The sequence below is a fragment of the Carassius gibelio genome, chromosome B15 (genome assembly GCF_023724105.1).
Source record: "Carassius gibelio isolate Cgi1373 ecotype wild population from Czech Republic chromosome B15, carGib1.2-hapl.c, whole genome shotgun sequence".
NCBI lineage: Eukaryota > Metazoa > Chordata > Actinopteri > Cypriniformes > Cyprinidae > Carassius > Carassius gibelio.
Window position 1 is genome coordinate 17,946,269 of NC_068410.1, and position 13,119 is coordinate 17,959,387.

Here is a 13,119-nt window from a genome sequence, read left to right on the forward strand (position 1 = left end):
AGGAGTGCCAGAGCAGCATGCAATTTAATTTGCGAACCACCCCTCAGATGCTGCCGAACAATGCTGGCCAGAGTCATCTCAGCGATGCAGCATGGCTCAGCTGGTCAAAGAGCTTGCCTTGCAAACAGGTGATCCTTGGTTTAGTACTGCTGCAAGCCTGGAAGGAGCTACTGCACGTGGGGCAGAGTGTAGCGCATTGGGCTTTTAGTCTCCGGTGTGAGGACATATAAAGTTTGTGGGTTCGAGTCAAAACAGATTGGTGACTTCTTGCCTTTTGTTTATCATTAAATTGCACGCTTATGCCCTCTGGCAACAGAAAGTTGTGAAAAATCTCATAAGCTGACCAGCACGTGGACCTTTGTCCTCACCGCTGGATGTTTTGATCAACTAGTTCACCCTCCCAGAGCTGAAGGGCTAGGCTTGGCGCCGTGGCTTAGTTGGTTAAAGCATCTGTCTCGTAAACAGGAGATCCTGGATTCAAATCCCAGCGGTGCCTTTAGCGTCCCCTGTGTGCCTCAAGCGCGTGCTTTTCTGAGATCGGACTGCAAACAGGGATAGCAAAGGCAGCAGGCGATTGCATTTCCAAACCAGAATCTGATAATGCTGACGATCTTTTGCACAGGTCAACACTTGCTGACAGGCTCTGTGGTACGATAGACAGCAAATTGGACTTCTAGACTGCCAGATGAGGCCATTCAAAGGTTAATTAATGGCACTTGGCCAACAAACCCAGAGGCTAGCTGGCCACCCCCGAATCAGTTGTCAAAAACACTCTTTTAGGCTGTGCAGAGCCTGGCCGTTGGCCTCTTATCTGGATGCTTTAATCCTCTAAGTGCCCCTCCCTGAGAGAGTGTGTTCAGGTTGGCGCCGTGGCTTAGTTGCTTAAAGCTTATTTAGTAAATAGGACATACTGAATTCAAATCCCAGCACTGTCTTTGCTGGTAATCAAACACCACCTTGGGTTGTATGGTTTTGCTTTGCGCAATCATGCGGTAAAGAGGAGCGTCAGAGCAACATGCGATTTCATTTGCCAACCACCCCTCAGCTGCTGCCGAACAATTCTGACCCAAGTCAACAATGCAGCAGGGCGCCGTGGCTTAGCTGGTCAAAGCGCTTGTCTTGTAAACAGGCGATCCTGGGTTCCATTCCCAGCGGTGCCTTTTAACAGGTGGCTCTGCTATGTGGGTTCTTTCTGGGAAAGGAAGCCCTTACAGATACTCCGCTTTTCCAACCACATACCAATTGCAGAGACACCCACATATCTTGTCCTTCCCGCTCCCAAAATGCCTGAACTCAATTCAACGCACTGGCACAGCCAGGAAAAAAAGCTCCTCACATGGCTCTGTGGCGCAATGGATAGCGCATTGGACTTCTAGACTGCCAGATGAGGCCATTCAAAGGTTGTGGGTTCGAGTCCCACCAGAGTCGTTGCCTTTGGCTTTCTGTTAATGGCGCTTGGCCAACAAACACATACGCTCTCTGGCCACCCCTCCAGACTTATAAAACTCGAAATCTCACTTTCTTGGAAGCTACGTGCAAGTTGGCGCCGTGGCTTAGTTGGTTAAAGCGCCTGTCTAGTAAACAGGAGATCCTGGGTTCGAATCCCAGCGGTGCCTATGCTGGTGATCAAGTGATGCTTTGGGCTGTGAGGTTTTGCTCTCCGTAAAAAAGGGGGTGCAGAGGAGTGCAAGAGCAGCATGCAATTTAATTTGCGAACCACCCCTCAGATGCTGCCGAACAATGCTGGCCAGAGTCATCTCAGCGATGCAGCATGGCTCAGCTGGTCAAAGAGCTTGCCTTGCAAACAGGTGATCCTTGGTTTAGTACTGCTGCAAGCCTGGAAGGAGCTACTGCACGTGGGGCAGAGTGTAGCGCATTGGGCTTTTAGTCTCCGGTGTGAGGACATATAAAGTTTGTGGGATCGAGTCAAAACAGATTGGCGACTTCTTGCCTTTTGTTTATCATTAAATTGCACGCTTATGCCCTCTGGCAACAGAAAGTTGTGAAAAATCTCATAAGCTGACCAGCACGTGGACCTTTGTCCTCACCGCTGGATGTTTTGATCAACTAGGTCACCCTCCCAGAGCTGAAGGGCTAGGCTTGGTGCCATGGCTTAGTTGGTTAAAGCGCCTGTCTAGTAAACAGGAGATCCTGGGTTCAAATCCCAGCGGTGCCTATGCTGTTGATCAAGTGACTCCTTGGGCTGTGAGGTTTTGCTCTCAAAAAGGGGGTGCAGAGGAGTGCCAGAGCAGCATGCAATTTAATTTGCTAACCACCCCTCAGATGCTGCCGAACAATGCTGGCCAGAGTCATCTCAGCGATGCAGCATGGCTCAACTGGTCAAAGAGCTTGCCTTGCAAACAGGTGATCCTTGGTTTAGGACTGCTGCAAGCCTGGAAGGAGCTACTGCACGTGGGGCAGAGTGTAGCGCATTGGGCTTTTAGTCTCCGGTGTGAGGACATATAAAGTTTGTGGGTTCGAGACAAAAAAGATTGGTGACTTCTTGCCTTTTGTTTATCATTAAATTGCACGCTTATGCCCTCTGGCAACAGAAAGTTGTGAAAAATCTCATAAGCTGACCAGCACGTGGACCTTTGTCCTCACCGCTGGATGTTTTGATCAACTAGATCACCCTCCCAGAGCTGTAGGGCTAGGCTTGGCGCCGTGGCTTAGTTGGTTAAAGCGTCTGTCTCGTAAACAGGAGATCCTGGGTTCAAATCCCAGCGGTGCCTTTAGCGTCCCCTGTGTGCCTCAAGCACGTGCTTTTCTGAGATCGGACTGCAAACAGGGATAGCAAAGGCAGCAGGCGATTGCATTTCCAAACCAGATCCTGATAATGCTGACGATCTTTTGCACAGGTCAACACTTGCTGACAGGCTCTGTGGTACGATAGACAGCAAATTGGACTTCTAGACTGCCAGATGAGGCCATTCAAAGGTTAATTAATGGCACTTGGCCAACAAACCCAGAGGCTAGCTGGCCACCCCCGAATCAGTTGTCAAAAACACTCTTTTAGGCTGTGCAGAGCCTGGCCGTTGGCCTCTTATCTGGATGCTTTAATCCTCTAAGTGCCCCTCCCTGAGAGAGTGTGTTCAGGTTGGCGCCGTGGCTTAGTTGCTTAAAGCTTGTGTAGTAAATAGGACATACTGAATTCAAATCCCAGCACTGTCTTTGCTGGTAATCAAACACCACCTTGGGTTGTATGGTTTTGCTTTGCGCAATCATGCGGTAAAGAGGAGCGTCAGAGCAACATGCGATTTCATTTGCCAACCACCCCTCAGCTGCTGCCGAACAATTCTGACCCAAGTCAACAATGCAGCAGGGCGCCGTGGCTTAGCTGGTCAAAGCGCTTGTCTTGTAAACAGGCGATCCTGGGTTCGATTCCCAGCGGTGCCTTTTAACAGGTGGCTCTGCTATGTGGGTTCTTTCTGGGAAAGGAAGCCCTTACAGATACTCCGCTTTTCCAACCACATACCAATTGCAGAGACGCCCACATATCTTGTCCTTCCCGCTCCCAAAATGCCTGAACTCAATTCAACGCACTGGCTCAGCCAGGAAAAAAAGCTCCTCACATGGCTCTGTGGCGCAATGGATAGCGCATTGGACTTCTAGACTGCCAGATGAGGCCATTCAAAGGTTTTGGGTTCGAGTCCCACCAGAGTCGTTGCTTTTGGCTTTCTGTTAATGGCGCTTGGCCAACAAACACATACGCTCTCTGGCCACCCCTCCAGACTTATAAAACTCGAAATCTCACTTTCTTGGAAGCTACGTGCAAGTTGGCGCCGTGGCTTAGTTGGTTAAAGCGCCTGTCTAGTAAACAGGAGATCCTGGGTTCGAATCCCAGCGGTGCCTATGCTGGTGATCAAGTGACGCCTTGGGCTGTGAGGTTTTGCTCTCCGTAAAAAAGGGGGTGCAGAGGAGTGCCAGAGCAGCATGCAATTTAATTTGCGAACCACCCCTCAGATGCTGCCGAACAATGCTGGCCAGAGTCATCTCAGCGATGCAGCATGGCTCAGCTGGTCAAAGAGCTTGCCTTGCAAACAGGTGATCCTTGGTTTAGTAATGCTGCAAGCCTGGAAGGAGCTACTGCACGTGGGGCAGAGTGTAGCGCATTGGGCTTTTAGTCTCCGGTGTGAGGACATATAAAGTTTGTGGGTTCGAGTCAAAACAGATTGGTGACTTCTTGCCTTTTGTTTATCATTAAATTGCACGCTTATGCCCTCTGGCAACAGAAAGTTGTGAAAAATCTCATAAGCTGACCAGCACGTGGACCTTTGTCCTCACCGCTGGATGTTTTGATCAACTAGTTCACCCTCCCAGAGCTGAAGGGCTAGGCTTGGCGCCGTGGCTTAGTTGGTTAAAGCATCTGTCTTGTAAACAGGAGATCCTGGATTCAAATCCCAGCGGTGCCTTTAGCGTCCCCTGTGTGCCTCAAGCGCGTGCTTTTCTGAGATCGGACTGCAAACAGGGATAGCAAAGGCAGCAGGCGATTGCATTTCCAAACCAGAATCTGATAATGCTGATGATCTTTTGCACAGGTCAACACTTGCTGACAGGCTCTGTGGTACGATAGACAGCAAATTGGACTTCTAGACTGCCAGATGAGGCCATTCAAAGGTTAATTAATGGCACTTGGCCAACAAACCCAGAGGCTAGCCAAACCCAGAGGCTAGCTGGCCACCCCCGAATCAGTTGTCAAAAACACTCTTTTAGGCTGTGCAGAGCCTGGCCGTTGGCCTCTTATCTGGATGCTTTAATCCTCTAAGTGCCCCTCCCTGAGAGAGTGTGTTCAGGTTGGCGCCGTGGCTTAGTTGCTTAAAGCTTGTGTAGTAAATAGGACATACTGAATTCAAATCCCAGCACTGTCTTTGCTGGTAATCAAACACCACCTTGGGTTGTATGGTTTTGCTTTGCGCAATCATGCGGTAAAGAGGAGCGTCAGAGCAACATGCGATTTCATTTGCCAACCACCCCTCAGCTGCTGCCGAACAATTCTGACCCAAGTCAACAATGCAGCAGGGCGCCGTGGCTTAGCTGGTCAAAGCGCTTGTCTTGTAAACAGGAGATCCTGGGTTCGATTCCCAGCGGTGCCTTTTAACAGGTGGCTCTGCTATGTGGGTTATTTCTGGGAAAGGAAGCCCTTACAGATACTCCGCTTTTCCAACCACATACCAATTGCAGAGACACCCACATATAAATGGTAAATGGTAAATGGACTGCATTTATATAGCGCTTTCAACAGACCACATGGCCATCCAAAGCGCTTTACAATTTGCCTCACATTCACCCATCCACTCACTCATTCACACACCGACGGCGGTGTCTGCCATACAAGGCGCCATCCAGCTCGTCAGGAGCAGCTGGGGTTAGGTGTCTTGCTCAAGGACACCTCGACACTTGGTCAGGTGGAGCCGGGGATCGAACCACCAACCTTCCGGTTTGTAGACAACCTACATGAACCACTGAGCCACTGCCGCCCCCAAACCCCATATCTTGTCCTTCCCGCTCCCAAAATGCCTGAACTCAATTCAACGCACTGGCACAGCCAGGAAAAAAAGCTCCTCACATGGCTCTGTGGCGCAATGGATAGCGCATTGGACTTCTAGACTGCCAGATGAGGTCATTCAAAGGTTGTGGGTTCGAGTCCCACCAGAGTCGTTGCTTTTGGCTTTCTGTTAATGGCGCTTGGCCAACAAACACATACGCTCTCTGGCCACCCCTCCGGACTTATAAAACTCTAAATCTCACTTTCTTGGCAGGTACATGCAAGTTGGCGCCGTGGCTTAGTTGGTTAAAGCGCCTGTCTAGTAAACAGGAGATCCTGGGTCCGTATCCTAGCGGTGCCTTTGCTGGTGATCAAGTGACGCCTTGGGCTGTGAGGTTTTGCTCTCCGTAAAAAAGGGGGTGCAGAGGAGTGCCAGAGCAGCATGCAATTTAATTTGCGAACCACCCCTCAGATGCTGCCGAACGATACTGGCCAGAGTCATCTCAGCGATGCAGCATGGCTCAGCTGGTCAAAGAGCTTGCCTTGCAAACACGTGATCCTTGGTTTAGGAATGCTGCAAGCCTGGAAGGAGCTGCTGCACGTGGCGCAGAGTGTAGCGCATTGGGCTATTAGTCTCCGGTGTGAGGCCATTTAAAGTTTGTGGGTTTGAGTCAAAACAGATTGGTGACTTCTTGCCTTTCGTTTATCATTAAATTGCACGCTTATGCCCTCTGGCAACAGAAAGTTGTGAAAAATGTCATAAGCTGACCAGCACGTGGACCTTTGTCCTCACCGCTGGATGTTTTGATCAACTTACTCACCCTCCCAGAGCTGTAGGGCTCTGCTTGGCGCCATGGCTTAGTTGGTTAAAGCGTCTGTCTCATAAACAGGAGATCCAGGGTTCAAATCCCAGCGGCTAGCTGGCCACCCCCGAATCAGTTGTCAAAAACACTCTTTTAGGCTGTGCAGAGCCTGGCCGTTGGCCTCTTATCTGGATGCTTTAATCCTCTAAGTGCCCCTCCCTGAGAGAGTGTGTGCAGGTTGGCGCCGTGGCTTAGTTGGTTAAAGCTTGTGTAGTAAATAGGACATACTGAATTCAAATCTCAGCACTGTCTTTGCTGGTTATCAGACACCACCTTGGGTTGTATGGTTTTGCTTTGCGCAATCATGCGGTACAGAGGAGCGTCAGAGCAACATGCGATTTAACTTGCCAACCACCCATCAGCTGCTGCCGAACAATTTTGACCCAAGTCAACAATGCAGCAGGGCGCCGTGGCTTAGCTGGTCAAAGTGCTTGTCTTGTAAACAGGAGATCCTGGGTTCGATTCCCAGCGGTGCCTTTTAACAGGTGGCTCTGCTCTGTGGGTTCTTTCTGGGAAAGGAAGCCCTGACAGATACTCCGCTTTTCCAACCACATACCAATTGCAGAGAGGCCCACATATCTTGTCCTTCCCGAACCCCAAATACCTGAACTCAATTCAACGCACTGGAACAGCCAGGAAATAAAAAACTCCACACGTGGCTCTGTGGCGCAATGGATAGCGCATTGGACTTCTAGACTGCCAGATGAGGCCATTCAAAGGTTGTGGGTTCGAGTCCCACCAGAGTCGTTGCTTTTGGCTTTCTTTTAATGGCGCTTGGCCAACAAACACATATGCTCTCTGGCCACCCCTCCGGACTTATAAAACTCTAAATCTCACTTTCTTGGCAAGTAAATGCAAGTTGGCGCCGTGGCTTAGTTGGTTAAAGCGCCTGTCTAGTAAACAGGAGATCCAGGGTTCGAATCCCAGCGGTGCCTTTGCTGGTGATCAAGTGACGCCTTGGGCTGTGAGGTTTTGCTCTCCGTAAAAAAGGGGGTGCAGAGGAGTGCCAGAGCAGCATGCAATTTAATTTGCGAACCACCCCTCAGATGCTGCCGAACAATGCTGGCCAGAGTCATCTCAGCGATGCAGCATGGCTCAGCTGGTCAAAGAGCTTGCCTTGCAAACAGGTGATCCTTGGTTTAGGACTGCTGCAAGCCTGGAAGGAGCTACTGCACGTGGGGCAGAGTGTAGCGCATTGGGCTTTTAGTCTCCGGTGTGAGGACATATAAAGTTTGTGGGTTCGAGTCAAAACAGATTGGTGACTTCTTGCCTTTTGTTTATCATTAAATTGCACGCTTATGCCCTCTGGCAACAGAAAGTTGTGAAAAATCTCATAAGCTGACCAGCACGTGGACCTTTGTCCTCACCGCTGGATGTTTTGATCAACTAGGTCACCCTCCCAGGGCTGTAGGGCTAGGCTTGGCGCCGTGGCTTAGTTGGTTAAAGCGTCTGTCTCGTAAACAGGAGATCCTGGGTTCAAATTCCAGCGGTGCCTTTAGCGTCCCCTGTGTGCCTCAAGCGCGTTCTTTTCTGAGATCGGACTGCAAACAGGGATAGCAAAGGCAGCAGGCGATTGCATTTCCAAACCAGATCCTGATAATGCTGACGCTCTTTTGAACAGGTCAACACTTGCTGACAGGCTCTGTGGTACAATAGATAGCAAACTGGACTTCTAGACGGCCAGATGAGGCCATTCAAAGGTTAATTAATGGCACTTGGCTAACAAACCCAGAGGCTAGCTGGCCACCCCCGAATCATTTGTCAAAAACACTCTTTTAGGCTGTGCAGAGCCTGGCCGTTGGCCTCTTATCTGGATGCTTAAATCCTCTAAGTGCCCCTCCCTGAGAGAGTGTGTGCAGGTTGGCGCCGTGGCTTAGTTGCTTAAAGCTTGTGTAGTAAATAGGACATACTGAATTCAAATCCCAGCACTGTCTTTGCTGGTAATCAAACACCACCTTGGGTTGTATGGTTTTGCTTTGCGCAATCATGCGGTAAAGAGGAGCGTCAGAGCAACATGCGATTTCATTTGCCAACCACCCCTCAGCTGCTGCCGAACAATTCTGACCCAAGTCAACAATGCAGCAGGGCGCCGTGGCTTAGCTGGTCAAAGCGCTTGTCTTATAAACAGGCGATCCTGGGTTCGATTCCCAGCGGTGCCTTTTAACAGGTGGCTCTTCTATGTGGGTTCTTTCTGGGAAAGGAAGCCCTTACAGATACTCCGCTTTTCCAACCACATACCAATTGCAGAGACACCCACATATCTTGTCCTTCCCGCTCCCAAAATGCCTGAACTCAATTCAACGCACTGGCACAGCCAGGAAAAAAAGCTCCTCACATGGCTCTGTGGCGCAATGGATAGCGCATTGGACTTCTAGACTGCCAGATGAGGCCATTCAAAGGTTGTGGGTTCGAGTCCCACCAGAGTCGTTGCTTTTGGCTTTCTGTTAATGGCGCTTGGCCAACAAACACATACGCTCTCTGGCCACCCCTCCAGACTTATAAAACTCGAAATCTCACTTTCTTGGAAGCTACGTGCAAGTTGGCGCCGTGGCTTAGTTGGTTAAAGCGCCTGTCTAGTAAACAGGAGATCCTGGGTTCAAATCCCAGCGGTGCCTATGCTGGTGATCAAGTGACTCCTTGGGCTGTGAGGTTTTGCTCTCAAAAAGGGGGTGCAGAGGAGTGCCAGAGCAGCATGCAATTTAATTTGCTAACCACCCCTCAGATGCTGCCGAACAATGCTGGCCAGAGTCATCTCAGCGATGCAGCATGGCTCAACTGGTCAAAGAGCTTGCCTTGCAAACAGGTGATCCTTGGTTTAGGACTGCTGCAAGCCTGGAAGGAGCTACTGCACGTGGGGCAGAGTGTAGCGCATTGGGCTTTTAGTCTCCGGTGTGAGGACATATAAAGTTTGTGGGTTCGAGACAAAACAGATTGGTGACTTCTTGCCTTTTGTTTATCATTAAATTGCACGCTTATGCCCTCTGGCAACAGAAAGTTGTGAAAAATCTCATAAGCTGACCAGCACGTGGACCTTTGTCCTCACCTCTGGATGTTTTGATCAACTAGGTCACCCTCCCAGAGCTCTAGGGCTAGGCTTGGCGCCGTGGCTTAGTTGGTTAAAACGTCTGTCTCATAAACAGGAGATCCTGGGTTCAAATCCCAGCTGTGCCTTTAGCGTCCCCTGTGTGCCTCAAGCGCGTGCTTTTCTGAGATCGGACTGCAAACAGGGATAGCAAAGGCAGCAGGCGATTGCATTTCTAAACCAGATCCTGATAATGCTGACGATATCTTGCACGGGTCAACACTTGCTGACAGGCTCTGTGGTACGATAGACAGCAAATTGGGCTTCTAGACTGCCAGATGAGGCCATTCAAAGGTTAATTAATGGCACTTGGCCAACAAACCCAGAGGCTAGCCAAACCCAGAGGCTAGCTGGCCACCCCCGAATCAGTTGTCAAAAACACTCTTTTAGGCTGTGCAGAGCCTGGCCGTTGGCCTCTTATCTGGATGCTTTAATCCTCTAAGTGCCCCTCCCTGAGAGAGTGTGTTCAGGTTGGCGCCGTGGCTTAGTTGCTTAAAGCTTGTGTAGTAAATAGGACATACTGAATTCAAATCCCAGCACTGTCTTTGCTGGTAATCAAACACCACCTTGGGTTGTATGGTTTTGCTTTGCGCAATCATGCGGTAAAGAGGAGCGTCAGAGCAACATGCGATTTCATTTGCCAACCACCCCTCAGCTGCTGCCGAACAATTCTGACCCAAGTCAACAATGCAGCAGGGCGCCGTGGCTTAGCTGGTCAAAGCGCTTGTCTTGTAAACAGGCGATCCTGGGTTCGATTCCCAGCGGTGCCTTTTAACAGGTGGCTCTGCTATGTGGGTTCTTTCTGGGAAAGGAAGCCCTTACAGATACTCCGCTTTTCCAACCACATACCAATTGCAGAGACGCCCACATATCTTGTCCTTCCCGCTCCCAAAATGCCTGAACTCAATTCAACGCACTGGAACAGCCAGGAAAAAAAGCTCCTCACATGGCTCTGTGGCGCAATGGATAGCGCATTGGACTTCTAGACTGCCAGATGAGGCCATTCAAAGGTTTTGGGTTCGAGTCCCACCAGAGTCGTTGCTTTTGGCTTTCTGTTAATGGCGCTTGGCCAACAAACACATACGCTCTCTGGCCACCCCTCCAGACTTATAAAACTCGAAATCTCACTTTCTTGGAAGCTACGTGCAAGTTGGCGCCGTGGCTTAGTTGGTTAAAGCGCCTGTCTAGTAAACAGGAGATCCTGGGTTCGAATCCCAGCGGTGCCTATGCTGGTGATCAAGTGACGCCTTGGGCTGTGAGGTTTTGCTCTCCGTAAAAAAGGGGGTGCAGAGGAGTGCCAGAGCAGCATGCAATTTAATTTGCGAACCACCCCTCAGATGCTGCCGAACAATGCTGGCCAGAGTCATCTCAGCGATGCAGCATGGCTCAGCTGGTCAAAGAGCTTGCCTTGCAAACAGGTGATCCTTGGTTTAGTAATGCTGCAAGCCTGGAAGGAGCTACTGCACGTGGGGCAGAGTGTAGCGCATTGGGCTTTTAGTCTCCGGTGTGAGGACATATAAAGTTTGTGGGTTCGAGTCAAAACAGTTTGGTGACTTCTTGCCTTTTGTTTATCATTAAATTGCACGCTTATGCCCTCTGGCAACAGAAAGTTGTGAAAAATCTCATAAGCTGACCAGCACGTGGACCTTTGTCCTCACCGCTGGATGTTTTGATCAACTAGTTCACCCTCCCAGAGCTGAAGGGCTAGGCTTGGCGCCGTGGCTTAGTTGGTTAAAGCATCTGTCTCGTAAACAGGAGATCCTGGATTCAAATCCCAGCGGTGCCTTTAGCGTCCCCTGTGTGCCTCAAGCGCGTGCTTTTCTGAGATCGGACTGCAAACAGGGATAGCAAAGGCAGCAGGCGATTGCATTTCCAAACCAGAATCTGATAATGCTGACGATCTTTTGCACAGGTCAACACTTGCTGACAGGCTCTGTGGTACGATAGACAGCAAATTGGACTTCTAGACTGCCAGATGAGGCCATTCAAAGGTTAATTAATGGCACTTGGCCAACAAACCCAGAGGCTAGCCAAACCCAGAGGCTAGCTGGCCACCCCCGAATCAGTTGTCAAAAACACTCTTTTAGGCTGTGCAGAGCCTGGCCGTTGGCCTCTTATCTGGATGCTTTAATCCTCTAAGTGCCCCTCCCTGAGAGAGTGTGTTCAGGTTGGCGCCGTGGCTTAGTTGCTTAAAGCTTGTGTAGTAAATAGGACATACTGAATTCAAATCCCAGCACTGTCTTTGCTGGTAATCAAACACCACCTTGGGTTGTATGGTTTTGCTTTGCGCAATCATGCGGTAAAGAGGAGCGTCAGAGCAACATGCGATTTCATTTGCCAACCACCCCTCAGCTGCTGCCGAACAATTCTGACCCAAGTCAACAATGCAGCAGGGCGCCGTGGCTTAGCTGGTCAAAGCGCTTGTCTTGTAAACAGGAGATCCTGGGTTCGATTCCCAGCGGTGCCTTTTAACAGGTGGCTCTGCTATGTGGGTTATTTCTGGGAAAGGAAGCCCTTACAGATACTCCGCTTTTCCAACCACATATCAATTGCAGAGACACCCACATATCTTGTCCTTCCCGCTCCCAAAATGCCTGAACTCAATTCAACGCACTGGCACAGCCAGGAAAAAAAGCACCTCACATGGCTCTGTGGCACAATGGATAGCGCATTGGACTTCTAGACTGCCAGATGAGGCCATTCAAAGGTTGTGGGTTCGAGTCCCACCAGAGTCGTTGCTTTTGGCTTTCTTTTAATGGCGCTTGGCCAACAAACACATATGCTCTCTGGCCACCCCTCCGGACTTATAAAACTCTAAATCTCACTTTCTTGGCAAGTAAATGCAAGTTGGCGCCGTGGCTTAGTTGGTTAAAGCGCCTGTCTAGTAAACAGGAGATCCTGGGTTCGAATCCCAGCGGTGCCTTTGCTGGTGATCAAGTGACGCCTTGGGCTGTGAGGTTTTGCTCTCCGTAAAAAAGGGGGTGCAGAGGAGTGCCAGAGCAGCATGCAATTTAATTTGCGAACCACCCCTCAGATGCTGCCGAACAATGCTGGCCAGAGTCATCTCAGCGATGCAGCATGGCTCAGCTGGTCAAAGAGCTTGCCTTGCAAACAGGTGATCCTTGGTTTAGGACTGCTGCAAGCCTGGAAGGAGCTACTGCACGTGGGGCAGAGTGTAGCGCATTGGGCTTTTAGTCTCCGGTGTGAGGACATATAAAGTTTGTGGGTTCGAGTCAAAACAGATTGGTGACTTCTTGCCTTTTGTTTATCATTAAATTGCACGCTTATGCCCTCTGGCAACAGAAAGTTGTGAAAAATCTCATAAGCTGACCAGCACGTGGACCTTTGTCCTCACCGCTGGATGTTTTGATCAACTAGGTCACCCTCCCAGGGCTGTAGGGCTAGGCTTGGCGCCGTGGCTTAGTTGGTTAAAGCGTCTGTCTCGTAAACAGGAGATCCTGGGTTCAAATTCCAGCGGTGCCTTTAGCGTCCCCTGTGTGCCTCAAGCGCGTTCTTTTCTGAGATCGGACTGCAAACAGGGATAGCAAAGGCAGCAGGCGATTGCATTTCCAAACCAGATCCTGATAATGCTGACGCTCTTTTGAACAGGTCAACACTTGCTGACAGGCTCTGTGGTACAATAGATAGCAAACTGGACTTCTAGACGGCCAGATGAGGCCATTCAAAGG

The 13,119-nt window shown here is 50.1% G+C and overlaps 28 non-coding genes across 28 annotated transcripts; all 28 read left to right on the forward strand.

The window, feature by feature from the left end:
- The first annotated feature begins 422 nt into the window (after positions 1–422).
- Positions 423–496, forward strand: trnat-cgu (transfer RNA threonine (anticodon CGU)). Its single transcript has one exon. It is a non-coding gene; the product is annotated as a tRNA-Thr (tRNA).
- Positions 497–1,086: 590 nt separating this feature from the next.
- Positions 1,087–1,160, forward strand: trnat-ugu (transfer RNA threonine (anticodon UGU)). The gene has a single exon. It is a non-coding gene; the product is annotated as a tRNA-Thr (tRNA).
- Positions 1,161–1,338: 178 nt separating this feature from the next.
- On the forward strand, positions 1,339–1,428 carry trnar-ucu (transfer RNA arginine (anticodon UCU)). The gene is given in 2 exon segments: positions 1,339–1,375; positions 1,393–1,428. It is a non-coding gene; the product is annotated as a tRNA-Arg (tRNA).
- Positions 1,429–1,542: 114 nt separating this feature from the next.
- On the forward strand, positions 1,543–1,616 carry trnat-agu (transfer RNA threonine (anticodon AGU)). Its single transcript has one exon. It is a non-coding gene; the product is annotated as a tRNA-Thr (tRNA).
- A 486-nt stretch (positions 1,617–2,102) lies between these two features.
- On the forward strand, positions 2,103–2,176 carry trnat-agu (transfer RNA threonine (anticodon AGU)). The gene has a single exon. It is a non-coding gene; the product is annotated as a tRNA-Thr (tRNA).
- Positions 2,177–2,658: 482 nt separating this feature from the next.
- trnat-cgu (transfer RNA threonine (anticodon CGU)) lies at positions 2,659–2,732 on the forward strand. The gene has a single exon. It is a non-coding gene; the product is annotated as a tRNA-Thr (tRNA).
- Positions 2,733–3,322: 590 nt separating this feature from the next.
- On the forward strand, positions 3,323–3,396 carry trnat-ugu (transfer RNA threonine (anticodon UGU)). Its single transcript has one exon. It is a non-coding gene; the product is annotated as a tRNA-Thr (tRNA).
- A 178-nt stretch (positions 3,397–3,574) lies between these two features.
- trnar-ucu (transfer RNA arginine (anticodon UCU)) lies at positions 3,575–3,664 on the forward strand. The gene is given in 2 exon segments: positions 3,575–3,611; positions 3,629–3,664. It is a non-coding gene; the product is annotated as a tRNA-Arg (tRNA).
- A 114-nt stretch (positions 3,665–3,778) lies between these two features.
- trnat-agu (transfer RNA threonine (anticodon AGU)) lies at positions 3,779–3,852 on the forward strand. The gene has a single exon. It is a non-coding gene; the product is annotated as a tRNA-Thr (tRNA).
- Positions 3,853–4,338: 486 nt separating this feature from the next.
- On the forward strand, positions 4,339–4,412 carry trnat-ugu (transfer RNA threonine (anticodon UGU)). Its single transcript has one exon. It is a non-coding gene; the product is annotated as a tRNA-Thr (tRNA).
- A 607-nt stretch (positions 4,413–5,019) lies between these two features.
- trnat-ugu (transfer RNA threonine (anticodon UGU)) lies at positions 5,020–5,093 on the forward strand. Its single transcript has one exon. It is a non-coding gene; the product is annotated as a tRNA-Thr (tRNA).
- Positions 5,094–5,568: 475 nt separating this feature from the next.
- Positions 5,569–5,658, forward strand: trnar-ucu (transfer RNA arginine (anticodon UCU)). The gene is given in 2 exon segments: positions 5,569–5,605; positions 5,623–5,658. It is a non-coding gene; the product is annotated as a tRNA-Arg (tRNA).
- Positions 5,659–5,772: 114 nt separating this feature from the next.
- Positions 5,773–5,846, forward strand: trnat-agu (transfer RNA threonine (anticodon AGU)). Its single transcript has one exon. It is a non-coding gene; the product is annotated as a tRNA-Thr (tRNA).
- A 905-nt stretch (positions 5,847–6,751) lies between these two features.
- trnat-ugu (transfer RNA threonine (anticodon UGU)) lies at positions 6,752–6,825 on the forward strand. The gene has a single exon. It is a non-coding gene; the product is annotated as a tRNA-Thr (tRNA).
- Positions 6,826–7,005: 180 nt separating this feature from the next.
- Positions 7,006–7,095, forward strand: trnar-ucu (transfer RNA arginine (anticodon UCU)). Its single transcript is given in 2 exon segments — positions 7,006–7,042; positions 7,060–7,095. It is a non-coding gene; the product is annotated as a tRNA-Arg (tRNA).
- A 114-nt stretch (positions 7,096–7,209) lies between these two features.
- On the forward strand, positions 7,210–7,283 carry trnat-agu (transfer RNA threonine (anticodon AGU)). The gene has a single exon. It is a non-coding gene; the product is annotated as a tRNA-Thr (tRNA).
- Positions 7,284–7,769: 486 nt separating this feature from the next.
- Positions 7,770–7,843, forward strand: trnat-cgu (transfer RNA threonine (anticodon CGU)). The gene has a single exon. It is a non-coding gene; the product is annotated as a tRNA-Thr (tRNA).
- A 590-nt stretch (positions 7,844–8,433) lies between these two features.
- trnai-uau (transfer RNA isoleucine (anticodon UAU)) lies at positions 8,434–8,507 on the forward strand. The gene has a single exon. It is a non-coding gene; the product is annotated as a tRNA-Ile (tRNA).
- Positions 8,508–8,685: 178 nt separating this feature from the next.
- trnar-ucu (transfer RNA arginine (anticodon UCU)) lies at positions 8,686–8,775 on the forward strand. The gene is given in 2 exon segments: positions 8,686–8,722; positions 8,740–8,775. It is a non-coding gene; the product is annotated as a tRNA-Arg (tRNA).
- Positions 8,776–8,889: 114 nt separating this feature from the next.
- Positions 8,890–8,963, forward strand: trnat-agu (transfer RNA threonine (anticodon AGU)). Its single transcript has one exon. It is a non-coding gene; the product is annotated as a tRNA-Thr (tRNA).
- A 1,163-nt stretch (positions 8,964–10,126) lies between these two features.
- Positions 10,127–10,200, forward strand: trnat-ugu (transfer RNA threonine (anticodon UGU)). Its single transcript has one exon. It is a non-coding gene; the product is annotated as a tRNA-Thr (tRNA).
- A 178-nt stretch (positions 10,201–10,378) lies between these two features.
- Positions 10,379–10,468, forward strand: trnar-ucu (transfer RNA arginine (anticodon UCU)). Its single transcript is given in 2 exon segments — positions 10,379–10,415; positions 10,433–10,468. It is a non-coding gene; the product is annotated as a tRNA-Arg (tRNA).
- A 114-nt stretch (positions 10,469–10,582) lies between these two features.
- trnat-agu (transfer RNA threonine (anticodon AGU)) lies at positions 10,583–10,656 on the forward strand. Its single transcript has one exon. It is a non-coding gene; the product is annotated as a tRNA-Thr (tRNA).
- A 486-nt stretch (positions 10,657–11,142) lies between these two features.
- trnat-cgu (transfer RNA threonine (anticodon CGU)) lies at positions 11,143–11,216 on the forward strand. Its single transcript has one exon. It is a non-coding gene; the product is annotated as a tRNA-Thr (tRNA).
- Positions 11,217–11,823: 607 nt separating this feature from the next.
- On the forward strand, positions 11,824–11,897 carry trnat-ugu (transfer RNA threonine (anticodon UGU)). The gene has a single exon. It is a non-coding gene; the product is annotated as a tRNA-Thr (tRNA).
- Positions 11,898–12,075: 178 nt separating this feature from the next.
- trnar-ucu (transfer RNA arginine (anticodon UCU)) lies at positions 12,076–12,165 on the forward strand. The gene is given in 2 exon segments: positions 12,076–12,112; positions 12,130–12,165. It is a non-coding gene; the product is annotated as a tRNA-Arg (tRNA).
- A 114-nt stretch (positions 12,166–12,279) lies between these two features.
- Positions 12,280–12,353, forward strand: trnat-agu (transfer RNA threonine (anticodon AGU)). Its single transcript has one exon. It is a non-coding gene; the product is annotated as a tRNA-Thr (tRNA).
- Positions 12,354–12,839: 486 nt separating this feature from the next.
- On the forward strand, positions 12,840–12,913 carry trnat-cgu (transfer RNA threonine (anticodon CGU)). The gene has a single exon. It is a non-coding gene; the product is annotated as a tRNA-Thr (tRNA).
- The last annotated feature ends 206 nt before the right edge of the window (positions 12,914–13,119 follow it).